This window comes from Dipodomys spectabilis, unplaced genomic scaffold, assembly GCF_019054845.1.
Source record: "Dipodomys spectabilis isolate Male_0828 unplaced genomic scaffold, ASM1905484v1 ptg000295l, whole genome shotgun sequence".
Lineage (NCBI taxonomy): Eukaryota > Metazoa > Chordata > Mammalia > Rodentia > Heteromyidae > Dipodomys > Dipodomys spectabilis.
Genome location: NW_024870972.1, coordinates 4329651 through 4347959, shown reverse-complemented (window position 1 = coordinate 4347959; position 18309 = coordinate 4329651). Strand labels below are relative to the sequence as shown.

At 37.2% G+C, this 18309-nt stretch overlaps 1 pseudogene; it reads left to right on the top strand.

Annotated features, from left to right (window-relative positions):
• Positions 1–16452: 16452 nt before the first annotated feature.
• LOC122127001 lies at positions 16453–16552 on the top strand (annotated as a pseudogene).
• The last annotated feature ends 1757 nt before the right edge of the window (positions 16553–18309 follow it).

Below are 18309 nucleotides of genomic sequence, written 5' to 3'. Positions count from 1 at the left end.
GGCCCATCTGTTTTCAATGCCGCTGCCATTGATGCTTGCCCCACCTGGAGCAGCCTCCAGAAGATTTTCCCAGAAGCACAGGTGAGTGGCTGCCCCCAAATCACCACTACCTTGGGTCAGACACCCCTCTGGGGGGCACCATGACCCCCTACTTGTTTCCTCACCCTGGCTCTGAGGAGCCACCTTTCTGTCTTGGGCATTTCTGAAACAGAGACTCAATATATGCTCTGGTTGGACTGGATTGAGGTCCTCCTATCTGGGACAGGTATGCTCCACCAGACCTGGTCCTCTGTAGTTGGGATGATTGACATGTGGCTCCATGCTCAGTCATCGATGTAGATGGATTATCCCAAACTTTTAGTCAACAGCAGCTGATTCTTGACCACAGGGGAAGCTCTGGGTAGGGCCACAACCATCAGACCTCATTCTCCTCACAGGACAGTTTTAAGGAAACAAGGGATTTATACAGAGGGAATCTCTGGAGCATGGCTTGGCATGGAGGGAGTGGCCTTTAGAGAAGGTTCTCGGCAGTTCTGTGAGCAAATGACAGGAAGATACCCGCAAAGGGCTCAGGTGGGGTCAGTTATTAATCATGCAACAGGTGGGGATTTTGAAACAAAACATGGCTCTCCCCATGAGGAAGGGGATCCTTCACTGTGTTGAGTTTTGCATCTGGGGAAACTGAGGCACAGAGAATTCAGGTGATCTCCTTATGACTTCAACTTCACAGGAAGCTCGGCCTGACTTCACTACCATGCTCCCAAGGTGCTATTCAATCCACTTCTTGTAGTAGGAAGTCCACTTCTTGTCAGTTGTGGGGCTTGAATCCTAGGCATGGGCGCTGTTCCTGAGCTCCTCAGCAAAAGACTAGTGCTCTACCACTTGAGCCCACAGCACCACTTCTGGTTTTCTGGTGGTTCTTTGGAAATAAGACACTCAGAGCCGTTCCTGCTGGGGATAGCTATGAACCATGATCCTCATATCTCAGCCTCCTGTGTAGTTAGGATTAGAGTTCTGAGCCACCGGCACCCTATTTAATTGTAATTCTGACTTTTCTCTCTCTCTCACAAAAACTGGTTGATGGGTGCTGGAGGAGGGGGGCCAGCATCCCCATGTGGCTGGAATCCCTCTCATTCTGGAGGTGGGCTATGGGTCAGGAGCTGTCTCGCTTAGCCTGTTGAAACAGCTCCCTGAGGTAAGACCCACTGTGCCCTGGCTAGACTGTGAAATTCGTTGTCCATCCAGCCTTACTGGACTTATTGTATTGTATTGCTTTCTACATCATTTTCTAGCACCTGGACAAACTTATGATACATAGTTACTGAATGAAAATGTAATGCCTTCTTAGAAAGTCATTTAGGGCTCTGGGAATGTGGCTTCATGGTATGGTGATTGCCTCGCATGCATGAAACCCTGGGTTCAATTCCTCAGTAACACATAAAAAAGAAAAACACTGGAACAAATGCTGTGCCTCACGGGGTAGAGTGCTAGCCTCGAGTAAAAAAAAAAAAAAAAAAAAAAAAAAAAGTTCAGGAATAATTCCCTACCCCTGAGTTTAAGCCCCTGGATTGGCAAAAAAATAGTAAATGGAAAATAAAGAACCCATACTTGAAATATATAATTGCTCCTTCCGTACTGACACCTGACAATGGCCCTTAATTCATGTACTTTACTTAGGATACTGTGTTGAAAAGTTTTGTTCATTAAGTCACAGCAATTAATGCCAGGAATGTGCTTAGATGTTAGGTGAAGATTTATTCTGGAAATTCAATGATTCCAGGATTTTGTGTCATCACTGCTAATCATAAAGTGAAAATAATCTGTGTGATTTTGAAATCTTTTTGGTCAGTTTTGGCACCAAAATGGCAGAGGCTAATTAATAGTTGTGACATAAAATAAGGAATAACTCCAGATGGAAGGAAAAAATGATAGTAACTAAGTTTACCAGAAACTGGTCTAGAGAAGCATTTTTGTTTATTGAAGAACTAGTTAAGTAGGCTTTTCCTCATTGCCTTTAGCATTCTACAACTCTTAGTCTAGTTCTTAATCTCTGCGTGATAAATGTATCTCCTTCTATGCTGTTCTTTCATACCTTATCTCCTTTGTTTTCTAAAAATCTCATTCTTTCTATATTTCTCTATGAACATTTCCTGATATTAAATACACCTATACAGATGTCACAGGATGCTAATGTAAGGGTCCCATAGCTCATAAGTCATTAATTTAACAAAATGGAAAAAGAGGACATATTTACTGCTACTTCAATTTTTCTGAAAAGCTGCTATGTTATCATTTGGTTAAAAATTCCATTCTTTGTCTACACAGTGTCATTCAGTGCAAATATATGCAAATATGAGCTGGGTATTGGTGATTTACACCTGTATTCCTAGCTACACAGGAGGTTGAGACTAGAGGATTGTGGTTCACAGCCAGCCTTGTCAGGAAAGTCAATGAGACCCTAATCTTCAATTAACCACCAGAAACCCGGAAGTGGTGCTGTAGCTAAAGTGGAAGTGCGCTCAACTTGAACTGAAGAGCTGAGGGACAGTGCCCAGGATCAGAATTCAAGCCGCACAACCAACAAAAAAGTGAAATATGACTTTAAGTTTCCCCAAAAGAATCAATTCCAAAATTATTCAGTGCACCTACTTTTGCTGAGTTATGTTATGGATTCTTTGCTGGACATATCTAAAAACAAATTGTTTAGGGATACAGGTGGACCCATTGCAACAATGAGATGTACAAGTCGTTATGTCAAAAAACGAACTTTACAACTTTGGTGTGGAGGAGGATGGGGTAGAGGGAGAGGGGGAGTATGGGAAGGGATGGGAAGGGGAAACAAAGAAGAGGCAACAATGCTTGATAAGAAATGTGCTCATTATCATGCCCGTGTAATTATAACTCCTCTGTATGGTATTCTCACAATAAAAAAAAGAAAAAAAAGTCAAATATTAGCTTTACAATAAACATCTAATATTTCTTCTTTGAAAAGAGACGTCTATACAGTTGATGTCATTTAGCATTACTGCTACGTCGAACACGAAGTATGAGGCCACTGCCTTTCTAAATCATGCTTGCAACTTTGTAGACAGTAGAATGGAAGCATAATTCTGTTTCCAATGCAAATCAGATAAAAGAGCATGGACTTAATTGGAAAAAAGTCCATCCTCAGAAAGCAGGGATTATAATAGCCATGAACTGGTGGATAAGATCACATTTATTTTCTTTCCTTTACTTATATATTTTTTTGATGGTGGTGGTCTTGGCACTTGAATAAAGGGCCTGGGAGCTGTCCCTCTGCTATTCAGCTCAAGGCTAATGCTCTATACTTGAGCCACAGTGCCACATTCAGTTTTCTTGTAGTTAATTGGAAAAAGAGTCTCCGGGACTTTCCTGCCCGGGCTGGATTTGAACCCTATCCGAAGATCTCACTACCACCCAGCTTAGGATCACATTTCTTTCTTTTTTTATTTTAATTTTTATTTTTTGTGAACATACAGTACAGAGGGGTTACAATTACATGGGCAAGATAATGCATACATGTCTTATCAAGCATTGCAGCCTCCTCCTTTGTTTACCCTTCCCATCCCTTCCCAGCCTCCCACCCCCGCCCACCCCGCCCAATGCTCCCTCCGCCCCCTCCACCAACGTTGTAAAGTTCGTTTTCGACATGACAACTTGTACTTCTCATTGTTGCAACAGGTCCACCTTTATCCTTAAACAACTTGTTTTTCCCCATCTCCTCCACAAATTATACCGACATCAAATAGAGTGAAAGCAGGGGTTATATTGTGGGGGAGGGACATACAAAGAAACAAAGAAATAATCTTATAAATGCGTTAGAAACAAATGCATGAAAGAAAAAAACATTAAAATACATATGTAAGGCTTCATTTTCCTAACATCACATTATCTGACCTTTTCTGCTTGACTCATACATATACTAGATATTGCAAATAAGAGAAACCATGGGACCTATGTTTCTTTGGGCTTGGCTTACTTCACTTAATATATATTATTCCAAGTCTTTCCATTTCCTACCAAATGGGGTAATGTCATTCCTTCTGGTGGAGGCATAAAATTCCATTGTGTATATATACCACATTTTCTTGATCCATTCATCTACTGAGGGGCATCTGGGTTGGTTCCATATCTTAGCTATGGTAAATAATGCTGCAATAAACATAGTTGTGCTCCTAGCTTTAGTGTGGTCTTCTTGTAAACATTTGGGTAAATGCCCAAAAGTGGGATTGCTGGGTCATAGGGGAGCTCTATGTGAAGCCTTTTGAGGAACCTCCATACTGCTTTCCAAAGTGATTGAACAAGTTTACACTCCCACCAACAATGAAGTAAGGTTCCCTTCTGTCCATATCCCCTCCAGCATCTGTTGATGTTAGAGTTCTTGATTTTTGCCATTCTAACTGGAGTGAGGTGGTATCTCAATGTTGTTTTGATTTGCATTTCTTTTATGGCTGGGGAGGTTGAGCATTTCTTCATGTGGCTATTGGCCATCCTTCTTTCTTCTTCAGAGAAGTTTCTCTTTAAGGCTTTAGCCCAATTATTTATTGGGCAGTTGTTTCTTTGAGGATTTGTTGTTGGGGGATTTAATTTTTTGAGTTCCAAGTATATTTTAGATATGAGACCCTTGTCCGTTGTATGGCTAGTGAAGATCTTCTCCCAATCCGTGGGCTTTCTATTGATCTTACTAGCTATGTCCTTTGCCATGCAGAAGCTCTGCAACTTCATGCAATCCCATTTGTCCAACCTTTCTTTGATTTGTTGTGTTACCGCGTCTCTATTAAGAAAATTTCGCCCTGTGCCAAGGAGACCTAGGGTTTCTTCTATTTCATCCTGTAATGTTTTCAGAGTGTCTTTTATTCATTTGGAGTTGCTTCTGGTGCAGGGTGACATATAAGGATCTAGCTTTATTTTTCTAGAAGTAGTTAACCAATTTTGCAAGCACCATTTACTGAAGAGGCTATCTTTCTTCCATTCTATGTTTTTAGCTCCCTTATTGAAGATTAGATGGCTATAGGTCTTTAGGTTCATTTCTGGGTTTTCAATTCTATTCCATTGGTCCTGAGGTCTGTTATTATGCCAGTACCAAGCTGTTTTGATTACTATGGCTTTATAGTAGAGTTTGAAATTTGGTATTGATATTCCTCCAGTAGTGTTCTTTCCGTTGAGGAGCCATTTTGCTATTCGGGCTCTTTTATTGTTCCATATGAATTTTTGGATTGCCTCTTCTATTTCCTTGATGAATGAGGTTGGAATTTTGATAGGTATCGCGTTGAATTTGTAGATAGCCTTGGGAAGTATGACCATTTTCACGATGTTAATCTTTCCAATCCAGGAGCATGGGAGGTTTTGCCATTTTCTAAGTTCTGTTTTGATTTCCTTTTTCAAGATTTTAAAGTTTTCATCGTAGAGGTCCTTCACTTCTTTGGTTAAGTTAATTCCTAGGTATTTTATTTTTTGAGGGGCTATTACAAATGGAGTTGCTTTAGGATCACATTTCTAACAGTGTACACTCAACATATGTAATGTGCATGTTCATCTATCTTTATATGAATTCTTGAGTTAAAAATCTAGGCTACAGATTAGCCTTTACACTCATAAAATATTTGTAATTTAAAAGTTGATACTACTGGAGAAATAAAACCTAAGAATATAAAGGAGTCTCGGAAGTTCAGTTTGCATCCAGTCTGGGCAGAACAGTCTTTGTGAAACTATATATAATTAACCAGCCAAAAGCTGGATTGGAAGATTCGCTCAAGTTTTGGAATACCAGGCATGAGCAAGATTGCTGAATAAGATGTTGAGGCTTTTGCATACATACATGCAATCATACAAATATATACAGAGGCACTTATATGTTCACAAATACACATATGAAGCAACTCTCAGAATATTTGGAAAAGTTAGAAAACAATAGAAAATATGTCCTGAGTAAGACTAGAATCAAGTGATATTTTTTAATGTTAGAAAGTCCTCAAGTGAACTTTCTTCAAAAAAGTTTAAGGCTATTACATAGATAGGGACCAGAGATAATAAGAGAGTCACGTAATCATTATTAAAGGGATCGGATCTGTGGAGGAATGAATCAGAGACTCCTGCAGGTGCATCTGAAAATGTTCATATCCTGTGTCAAATGTTAGAACATCTTTGAAAAGTGTACATGAACACTCTGAGCACTGCAGTGGATAATATTAGTGAACAGTTCAGAATTGCTAGTCTGTATCTAGATTAAATAAACAAGAAACTATGGAGGGGCAATGTGATACAAGGCTAGAATTCTAGCACTCAGACTAAGATAGGAGATTAGATAGTGGAATTACACAGTGATACCTTCGCTGGACCAGGTAGTATAATTTTGTCTTAAAAAAAGAAACCAAACAAGAAAGGAATACAAAGTTGGACATTTGGGCTAATTTTGTCATTATGTTTTGAGAAGTCAAGTTTCCTATTGAAATGCAACTCATATATAATCCTCAGTTGTGTTTGAAATGCTCTATTAATTACAGACCTTTCTTAGATGCAAAATGGTTCGTGATTCCCATCCAAAATTTGAAAAAGTAAGTAATCATCACTCTGTTAGTTTCCAAGGAAAGGATGAAGGATTACAAAAACTTAAGCCTGGAGAAATAGCAAAGTTAATCTAATGAAGTACTATATAGATCTTGCTAAATTAGAGTTTAGATTTAAAATAAATATTTTGGTTTTGTTTGTAATTTCATATTCTATAGGATACTTACAAAATTCTTTTTAAGTAGAGTGTTTAACTGACAAATTTACAAATGTTTCTTGGATTCTATTTGCCTAGAATATTCTTTCATGAGATTTATAATTAGAACTCAGTTAATAGAGAATTCCAACACTTAATGTATAAAATGATAATGTGAATAATGTAGACAGAGTTGCCAACAAATGGATGATATTAATTTATAAATTTAGAAAAAGAGCAATTTTTTGAAGCTTTGGTATAACATGGTATGAAGAGAATAATTGTTTGACATCTTTCTTCTACCTGTATGTAACACAGGAAGCAAATTCCTTAATTGTGTGCCTCTGTATACAGTGAGAAAAATGCTAGGTTTGGGATTTGTTTTTATTTTAGTTTTTGTTTCATTGGTTTGTCCTAGGGCTTGAACTCTGGGACTGGACACTGTCTCTGAGCCTGTTTATTCTCAAGGCTCGTGCCCTACCACTTCAACCTCAGTTCACTTGTGTCTGTCTTTTGCTGAGAAGTTTATTGGAGATAAGAATCTAGGGAACCTTCCTGCCTGGGTGGGCTTTTGTCAACTTCTACTGCATTGGGGTCCCTGGATAATGGCAACGAAATCACCAGGACATAGGGGATGCAGAGTGCAAACAGAAATTGCCACTGCATGCTGTGCTTTATTTAAGTGGTATTTAAAGACGAGCAAGTATGATCTTTGCCAAGATTTGGTCAGAAGACATTCACACAAAAATTTCAAGATACATTTTTACTTGACCTATGAGACAATGTCTTGGTATATTATTATTTAAACTATTTTAGAGCAAGCTCAAACCACTTCTTCAATATCAGGAAAATGCTTGACCAGCTGCTCATCTATGCTTAAGCAAGCAGAAGAGCTACTTCCTCAGCTCCTAGGAGTCTGTGACATGTGTTTTGAGACAGGGAGAGAGAACATTTTCCCTCTCCAGCCCGGCATGCCAAGAGCTTTCCTAATACTCAAACATAGTCCTCAGATAATCCTGAGGCCAGAGCCTGCATCATTCTGCCCCTTTAACATAGACCCTGAATCTTCACAATTTCCTTCTTTTTTCTTTTGTTTTAAAAGTAAAGCTTTCCACAGGGTCATCATAGACGCCTGCATTGGTTTCATAAAAATGAAATATAACAGTACAAGTGCAAACAAAATAATAACAATCATGTAGTGACCATAGTTTCAGCAAACACCTGCATACTCCTGGATTCAGATGTAAAGTCTTTGCAGGCCTTTAAATATGTATTCACTTCCCCAGATTCTTTAATAGGCAATAGGGATCGTCTACAGTCCTCATTAGCATTCTCATGAGCCAACATGCGCAGCAGTCGTTGCCGTGCAGCCTCTCCCACAACAGTACGTTCCAAGGTCAATTTCAATCGTGATAAAAATTCAACATACGGTTTATTAGGTTTTTGAATTACTTTAGTCCAAGAGCCATAATGCTCTCCTACCGGTGGAATCCTTTCCCATGCCTCAATACCTATGTCTCTTAACTGCTCCTGGATCTCTTCAGGAGAGTTTACTTTTATATGAGCATCCACATATTGTTCTGTTCCACTTAACATGGGAAACGTTATGATCTGCAGGTGTGGATTACTGCTCTGTGCATTTTGTCTAGCCCTTTTTGTACATAACTCAGTAAACCACATTTGCCATTGTAGGTATTTAGGTGTCTATAAAGCATCTTCCAATCCATGGGAGCAAAATTATTGTAATGTCGGGCAAGCACATTAAGCAACTCCTTAACATAATGAGACTGAGGACCATACAACTGCCTTCTTAAGTTTATCAATATCATCAACAACAACACCTTCATATCTGGCTGGTTGAGCTATACCATTCATAAGGGGTGGTCGAATTACAGGATAAGAAAAAATAGGCATTATATCACCAAACTCACTGTATTTCTTTCAGATGCAACCCTTCCAAATGTTTAATAGATGCATCATAAATATTAGAAGCACCATCATTTGTAAATTGTTTACCAAAAATATCATGTACATTAAATTGTAAATGAGCAATCAATTGAGGAGCTCTAGAATTTCCAGTTAAATACTGCTGTATTAAATTCTAATCATGTAGAGATGTGTTATATTTTACATTAGTAATGCAAAAGGTAGTAAAATTCCAATCACATTTTAACAATAACTTTTTCCACAACCAATAACGTTTTTCCTAACCATCCCACTGTCTGTTTAAGAATATTAATCTGTGTTTATAATAGAGCATCAATTTCTACCTGTGAGACACACAATTCATGTGAATCCCGGTGCCATTCTTCCACAAAGTGCTTAGTTTGTAACGCAGTGTGTAGGGCAATTCCAGACACCACAGCAACAGTGGTAATAGCAATTAAGTTTAAGATCACAGATACAATGGCTCCAATCATACGCTTTGTTCATTTTAGTAGTTTGGTAAAAAAATTCAATAACAACACTATCCAAAGGATTTTGGGACCATTCTCTTCCTAATTTAACAGGTAGCCAAATATGAGTTCTTCATTGTAATATCATAGTACTAACACTGTCATTAAAATTAAGAGAGGAATTAACGCAAGAATAAGGAGACAATTAAAACAAGAAATAGTAGGAGAAAATGTAAAATTCCCCACGAAAAATACATAAGGCAGAGGTACAAAAGCAGTTACATCATAAGATTTGAACAAAGTAAAATTATAAGTGGACGCAGAGTTCGACGTCCTTGAAAACGAACCATTTGATAGCATCACGGGTTTCAGCACCACTCTGACCTTCCAAAGATGAGTCTGAACAGCAGTGGGTGCAGCCATGAAAGCCCATCGAACATCTGCAATTCCTCCATCTCCCCAGGCCATCAGTTGATATCCAGTAAGTGATTCATTAATGGCTTCCAGCATCTTAGTAACATTTGATAAATCACATCTGGTAATATTCCATTCTGAACATGTGTTAATAAACTGTCCAAAAGGTCCCCAATTAATAAAGTTATTGAACACTTTTCCAAATTCTCCTCTACACTCTTGCCACACAAAAGGCTAATAATATTTTAAATCAATATAAGTAAAATCGGGACACATAGGTAAGGATAACTTGCCATCAAAGGTGACACTTTCCCAGCTACTATTAATAGACCAAGTAGTTAATCGCTGCAGCTGTGTTCTAGAATTGGAAGTGCGTTTCCCAGGTAAAACCCAATGTTGCCAATTCATAATTAAACATGGAGGAGGCCCCAGACAAACAGGCAAGGGATGAGTATAGTAAGTAAAATTTAAAAAGCTACCATCATCCTTATTGTAAAATGTCAAATTATTCCAAGGAGGAGATAAAACAGCAGGAACATTATAGACGGTTATATCCATGTCTCCCCAAACAACAGGTTCCAATAAAGGAGGGTTAGGAACAAAGGCCCAATAAGTTAAATTAGCATTAGCATGGACAGAGTTTACAGTAAGCAGGGCACACATGGCCAAGAACAAGTTCTCAGCCGTGACAGGTTTACCACTGCATTGTAACATCTTTTGTCCTTCTCCAGTCAACTTTTTAACCTGCCCCAAGGTGGATAGTGGGGATTTCTTTTTCCTCAACTGGTGGCCCATTCCTTGCATGATACGGGGCTGTCCTCACTGGGCCGCGTCTGTATCCATCAGGCAGGAAGCTAGTATTGTTTCCATCCTGTGTAGACACAAAACTCTATCCTCGCCCCTTATGTAATAATGTTCCTAGTTGCTATTCTGCATCCAATGCAATCTTAATCCATACGGGAGCATTTAAATAAGGTTTTTCTGATATTTGTTCAAAATGGCACTCAGCTCTAGTTAAAATATCTCCTTGTGGTAAGTTTAAAATATTAAGAACAAAAAGAGCTTGATGTAAAATTATTTTAGGATTTTGCATGGAAAACCACAAAATATTCATACCTTCATCCAAACTTTTCCTTCTTTTAAATTTTTTGATTTGTTGTTTTAGGGTTCAAGTATGCTTCAGCAAGCAGAAGAGATACTTCCTCAGCTCCCAGGAGTCTGTGACATGTGTTTTGAGATAGGGAGAGAGAACATTTTCCCTCTCTATCCTGGCATGCCAAGAGCTTTCCTAATACTCAAACACAGTCCTCAGATAATCCTGAGGCCAGAGCCTGCATCATTCTGCCCCTTCAACATAGACCCTTAGTCTTCACAATCTTTGAACTGTAATCTTCCAATCTTCACATCCTGATTATTTATGATAGTTAAAAATGTATAAATATAAATAATATTTTCAAGAATACCAGTGGAGGAAAAATGATGCAACCCTGTTTATAGTGGTGTTCTTTCCAGAATATGGAGGGCATCACATTAGCAGAGGTGCAGTGTATTTTCACAATGGACATAAGCTATTCTTGATGTGAATTAAGGGAATTTTGAGGTGCACCCTACAAGTTGGAAACTGGTGGGCTAGGATGACTTTATGGCATAAATCTTGTGATTGATGGTCATAGAAATAATAGCTTAATCTGATAAACAACTGCTTACTCTTGAAGAATTAATTATAACATGCTTCATAGTTTTATCCCATATCAGAATATGTCTCTTTTTCTGTTCACTTCTCAGTCTGTAACACCCCATTGGAAAATGCATCTACTGCAGAATTACATAACATGCAAACAGGTATATTTTGAATCTCTCAGGTATGGAATGTTCAGAATTTGAAAATGAGTAGTTATTAGTCATAGGAATTTTGAAGAACACATACATTCTTTCCTATTAACAGCTTATTTACTTTTAAAAGTTATGGGTTTCCATAGAATTAAACTGTTTTCTGTTTTAGTATAACAAAGTATTAATTTTTTCTATTTTCAAAATATTGCCAAGTATATTTTGAAAAAATTGTCTAGTTGGCTATCATTCAAGTTGATGACCCTCTGATAAAGAAGGGTTAATTAATTCAAATTAGATGCCAAATAATACTGATTTTTAAAATGTTACTACATAAAGAATAATATTTACTCTACCAAAACAGTGAAATTTTATTTCGTCAGCTTATTTTTTAAATTTAATTTTAATGTGAAAGTGATGTGCACTGTGGTTACAGCCATTGTAAGGTAGTGAATACATAACTTTTCAAACTTGTTATCCCCTCTCATTTTTCTCAGTTTTTCCTTCACCCTAATACCCCTCCCAAGTTGTAATGTACATTTCCAACTTATTGTCTTGTGAGAATTGCTATTACATTGGTTTGCTGTTTGTCCTTTGTCTCGCCATTTTTTTTTGTTCCTGTTCCCTTCCCTAATTAAGGTAAATGTATACACAATACACAGGGTACCAAAATCAAACACAGCAGGGGATAAACCATATAGCAAAATCTCAAAGAAAATAGAGATCACATAGTACATAAAAAAAAACAACTGCAAATAACTATCTGTTTCCATATTTTGGAGTTCATTTTGCTCAGCATCAGCTTATATGGTCAAATATATGCATAACAAAGCCCCTGGAAAATAGTAGTTTCATGGACACTATATCATGAAAACAACCTGTCAACTGTTTTTGATGTTAAAGGTGGGATTAAGATTGGTGAATTCACGATTCTGATAAAGGAATTTCAAAAGAGTTAAAAATTTATGACAGGTAAATTTTAATTGTTCAAACTTTTTAACAACTTAGCCTATTAAGAAAATTTAAAATTGTCTGGGAAAATAGGCTTTCATGCAAAGAAATCCATGGAGACTTAGCTGAGAGGGAGCAATGTGGGTGAATATGGCTCATTTTCACACTAAATAAACAAATCTCACAAACCTTGCTGTAAATCCTATAGGTTCCCTTGAGAATTGTCCTTACCCAGGAAATATACTCTCACTGTATGAAACAAAGTTGTAGTGGAATTTAAATTCAAAGTTCTTTTAAAAAAAGACATCAAAATTTGTGAATTGACATTTAATTACCAAACAGAAATTCTCTGAAAAAGAAAATATAATTCAAAATCACTTGACTTTATTAAAAGTATGAGAAAAGAGTAATGAAGAGAGATGAGACAAACCATAGAGGACTGTTTTCTCTCCGGTGGTGTAATGGGTTCTTGATCTTGATTCTTCCATTCTATCTTCATAAGCTATAAAGCCACAGCTCAGGACTGGAGTAACCAGTTCAGACAAAGAATACTCACAGAATGGGGGCTGGGAAAGTGGCTCAGTGGTAGAATGCTTCCTTTGCATTCCTGAGGCCCTGGGTTCAATTCCTCAGCACCACATAAGCAAAAAGAAAAAAGCCGGAAGTGGAGCTGTGGCTCAAGTGGTAGAGCGCTAGCCTTGACCAGAAGAGCTAAGGGACAATGCCTAGGCCCAGAGTTCAGGCCCCATGACTGGACCAAAAAAAAAAAATACACACAGAAGAAAGTATTTGCAGTAGATGTAGGTGATTTATAACCTTAGACAATCTATTTAAATCTCTTCAAAATTCTCCCCTACCCTAAACTGCCCTCTTTGAACAGCTTTGTTTACTTTTCCCAAGACTGCCCTTCATTAACTGCTTAAAATTTTGTGAGGTCATACACATACTTTCTAGAGATTGCTGTTTGGTTGTGATTTTTGTGTGTTTTTGTTTGTAGTTGTGTTTTTAACTGAATTTCAAAAGGTTGTGCAAGTGTGTTGCATTAAATATGTCCATCTAATTGTCCAATGCTCCTGGATCATTCTCAATCAACCCTTCCTCCAAGATTTATTTCAGATTTACCACTTCCTTTATTACATGTGTACATTGAGTATTCTAGCTGTACTTGCCCCTTGTTCCATTTTTCATTCATTCTATGTCTTTACTATTATTCCTTTCTGGTTTCAACTTCCTGATAGTCATTCTGTTAAACTGTTAATACTTTGAAAGGTTTATATACATTTCATGGAGTTTCAATCCTGCATGTTCCTGAACTGATGTCAGCGTATACTTCCATAATTCATTCATCTGTAATAACAATTAGGAAGACTGGAGACGTGAAGCACCTAAACATGATTTTATTCTCATCTTTTTGGAAGATTAATCTTTAGTCAACAAGAAAGTTTAAAAATCGCTTAGAATTTATAGCTACCAGTTTTTATAAATGGCTTTGTGCAATTGTGTGTGATTATTTTATTTTACATGGGATATTTTCTACTACCTATAAGTTTTGGAAAAAGAAGAAAACTAAAATTTACTACTATAGAGGAATATGATAGAAATAGAAGATAGATTGTAGATTTGTCTCATCTGTGATCAGTACCCATTTTCAAGACTTAAAGTCATATTTCTTACTATGTTAGACAGATAGGGAAAATATTTGATAAGGCAACACATGATAAGGCAACTATTAGTGACTTTTTAAAATGTACCTTCTTATGTGATGAAATTTACTTTATTAGCTAATATTTGGGTTTGAATTATGGAAGGCTGATCTATTTAACACATTTCTGGAACAACGCAAATGATGGGAGATACTATTTCTACAATTTAATGAATGGTTGAACTTATTTGGCATTAGTGCTGGGTAAATAAATCAACTCTATTGTAACTTGATTCCTACACTTGAAAAACTTTTAATGTCACTATCATCTACTTGTCAAGTGTTATTTTGGTGAATATGATTCTAAAAAGTTTATTTGAAAAGGAATATACTTTCAGGAGATTAAATGTATGTTATCATTGGTTTGAGAATGACAACATTTTTATACTACAGAACCAAGTTTTACTGAAGTACCAGTGTTTTGAAGCACTAGGGTCTTCTTAGTTAATGTTTTTCTAAATTATATTTGACATCTAAGTCAAGTTTTCCTAGCCTTGGTAGAACAATTATGGATCTATCATTCCAGGAAATTTTTTGGCCTACTTATGCTGGACTGAAATCTTTCATTCATCATTAGGAGAGGGATATTAAAAATAATCTTGTGACATTTGTGATTTGTTTACTCATATGGGCTTGTCATCTGTAAATTGAAAGTTTGAACTACAGTACTTTCTCTCATATTTTGTGGTCTCCTCTTTCATTTTAAGTTGCCTTAAATTACACAATTGCTTATTGCTAATTACTGCAAGGAATTGGGACCCTGAAATATTATAGGAAATGGAAAATTGAGATGGGTCTTCAATTACTTTCTGTTAGCACGTTGGATTGGACAAGGTGAGAAGACTTGCCATTGTTATCTGATGATGCAGATAACCTGGGACCTGGTATCCTCGGACCCATGGGTACTGCAGAAGAATAATAGCTTTTAGGCATAATATGAAGAAAAACACTTTGGGACCAGTGAGTTAATACAATAAACACAGCAGCAGTGTAAAATCTCTTCTAGATTAGAGAAAAACAATACTGTTGTTTTTTTTACTATGTGAATTCAGAAGACCAAGAACACTTAGAAGGTATCACAAGTTTATACCAAAGACATTGCATTGATACTTTTTATATTCGAATATATATTCTAAACCTAATTATTTATGTTCCAATCTATTTATGGGAATAAATTTCAATTTATTTGTCAAATTATAAACTAATTCTAGTAAGATTCACTGTGTGAAATTTAAGATCAGCACATATAAATATAAAATATATAAGTATATATAATATAAGAAATTGTTATGCATTGTTCTGTTGTGGTTTGGGTATCAAAGGCAAATCTGTTTTAAAGTATTATTCCATTATCTCTACCACAGTTTTTGGTGGAGTTAGATCTAAAGCTTTACCATTTGTAAATTTAAAGCCTGGAGGCAAGAGGAAACACTTTGATTAAAACATTACCAATTTAAGGCCTAATATCAAGGAGAAATATATAGACTTCTCCAGGAGCTATGGAAATATTTGGTGATAGAAAGTCAGTAGTGTAAGTTCCTGCCTGGTTATATGGTAGACAGGCCAGGATATTAAGTAAACATGCATATGAACAAATTTTTCACCTTCTTGCCTTTAGGTACTTTTGAAATAATAGGTATAATAAACAATTACATATATATTTTTGTTGTTGTTGTTGTTTGGGTCCGGTCGTGGGGCCTGAACTCTGGGCCTGGGCCCTGTCCCTCAGCTCTTCAGCTCAAGGCTAGAACTCTACCACTTGACCCACAGCACCTCTTCCGGCTTTTTTATTTTGCTTATGTGGTGCTGAGGAATCAAACCCAGGGCTTCAGGCATGCAAGGCACGCACTCTACCACTGAACCAACAATTATATTTTGATAAAATACCTTCTATTCTGAACACTTCAGTCTGAAGTGTTCATCTCTCTATGATCCCTTGTAACTAAGATTAGTTTTGTTCCAGTAAGACAATCTATGCTGTCAGTGTAAGATATTCTGGTTGGTCTGTTCCTAAATGGAAGAAGGGTAAAGGGTCAGGAAGACAATTATGCCACTGAGACCTCACTTAGGAAATTTTAAGCTGCAGAAGTTTAGAAGTAGATCTTAACCAAGGTTTACTTTGAATCCATTAGCTCCACAAAGATAATTCAGTTGATAAATAAGTACTTGAAAAGCCATCACCTTTGGACTTAGCTGTAAAGGCTTCAAAATATGATCAAATTTAAAATGAAAATGACAAAATAGTCTGACAAAAAATTGCAAATGTGAGTAATCGACCAAACAATATGATTTTTCCACTATACACAGAAATTTAGAGAAATAAGATCAATAGCATTTTTAGGAACAATAAGGGTTCCTTGTTACAAATAGGCAACCACGGATATGTGCCTGTATAAAGATTGTATCAATAACTACTTAAATTTAGAGGATACTACATGCTTCAGCAGCAGGTCTACCCAAATTACAACAATACAGAGATTAAAATGGTACTTGCACAAGAATGGTATGAAAATTTGTGAAGTATTCCATATTTTTAATTCTTCAAATGCAAGAAATGAAAAACAGTTGTTAAAAAGTTGATTACAAAAATATAAGTGTAACAACACATGTAATTCATAGAATTAAAGGCTAGTTTGACATCAGTGTATTAAATCTTCACCTTAGAAAGGCCCTTACATAGCATAACCTTTATAAAACTTGAAATTAGATAACATTGTCATTTTATCCCAAACAAATAAAATTTAAACCATGCTCATAGGGGGTTCCGGGAAGATGGTGGAGGAGAAGCTGAAGGCTAAACAAGCTCTCGCATAGAAAGCAGTTTTAGAGTTCCAGTGAACAGTCCTAAGCCAGAGAATCACACCAAGTGTGCCATCACAGTACACAGAGTTAGGCCAGAGAGGGAAAATCCAGGCAAGGAGACAGATCTGAGCACTTGCCAGCAGCTTTGCCAGCACTAGCAGCGGCAGCCACAGTCGCCATCCTGTAACACAGAGAGTCCAGGACAACGGAGCCAGATGTGATGGGTGAGCAGATTCTACTCAACACCAACAAGAACTGACAAGGAGCAGACGTCTTTATCCTGTAGTTCACAGACCAGAGACGATCCAGGAACCAAGACTCAGCGAAAGTAGAAGCCTAAGGTCCTCACTCCTTCTCAGGGAGCAGAGGTGAGAAGGCCACCCCTTCCCCCCACAACCGGACATCTCCATATTGGATACTGACAAAGCTCGGTGGAGCTGCTAGCTCGAACAAAGGCCTTGGAAGAAAACTAGAGTCATTTAGCCGGTCACAAGAACCTAAATTGACCTGCCAGACTAAGCTTCACCCAGGGAAATGTCACCCAGCTCAGGTGCAAGCCCCAGGAGTGGCTTTCTTCACTGGGTAATCAGAGCCAGAGGCTGCCTCTCCCTTTAGCAGCCTTGACAATCAATTGAAATTCAGTAAACATAAACCCGGAGAGTGGCTCCAGGCTGGGCTCGTGAGTTTCTAACAAGCTAGCCCCCGGGAAAAGCTAATGTTTGCTGAAAGGCTTCAACTCTACCCAGAACCTAGCCTCATCACAGCATCTCCAAACGAGGAAAAAGCCATCTCCCTCTTTTTTGATAATCAAAGCAGATCTCCCTCCCATTGAACTAAGCTGACAGGAGGATCACAAAATCCTGGGTAAAGCAGAGCTTTTTTCGGCCTGTTCAAACAAACTGACTTAAGAAACCAACCAAGCCACAGGAAAATCAAACACCACAAGCAGATCAGATACTCCAACAATAGGCTGGTTACAGACACAAGGGAGATACAGGATTTTTCCCACCACTCCCAAAAAAATCAAAATGTTTTTTTCTTTTCTTTGTACATTTTATAAAAAAAATTTTTCTAAAACTTTTTTTTTAATTTTTAATTTTTACCATTTTTGAAAAAAAATGTTTCCTAGTAAGTTTTTTTTCCCTCTTATACTTTTTATTTTAGGGGAATATGTGTGTGTGCATTATTCTTTCTTTTTTCTTCTTTAAAAATTTTTTTTGTTTTTTGTTTTGCTCTGTTGAACTTCTGATCTTTTTTCTTTCTTATCCTTTTCACCTTTTCTTCTCATTCGTTCTATTTTATGTGACTTGTTTTTCTACACATCCTCAGATATACCCATAGTCGATTATTAGACCTTATCCTCCATTGTGTACACACTTAATCCACAAATTTATTACTCAGTTCAAAACCTCTTAGTCTTAAATTCCTTAATAGCAGTACTACCTCTTTATACCTTTATATTTTAAGTCTTTTTATTTTTAAGTTTTTCA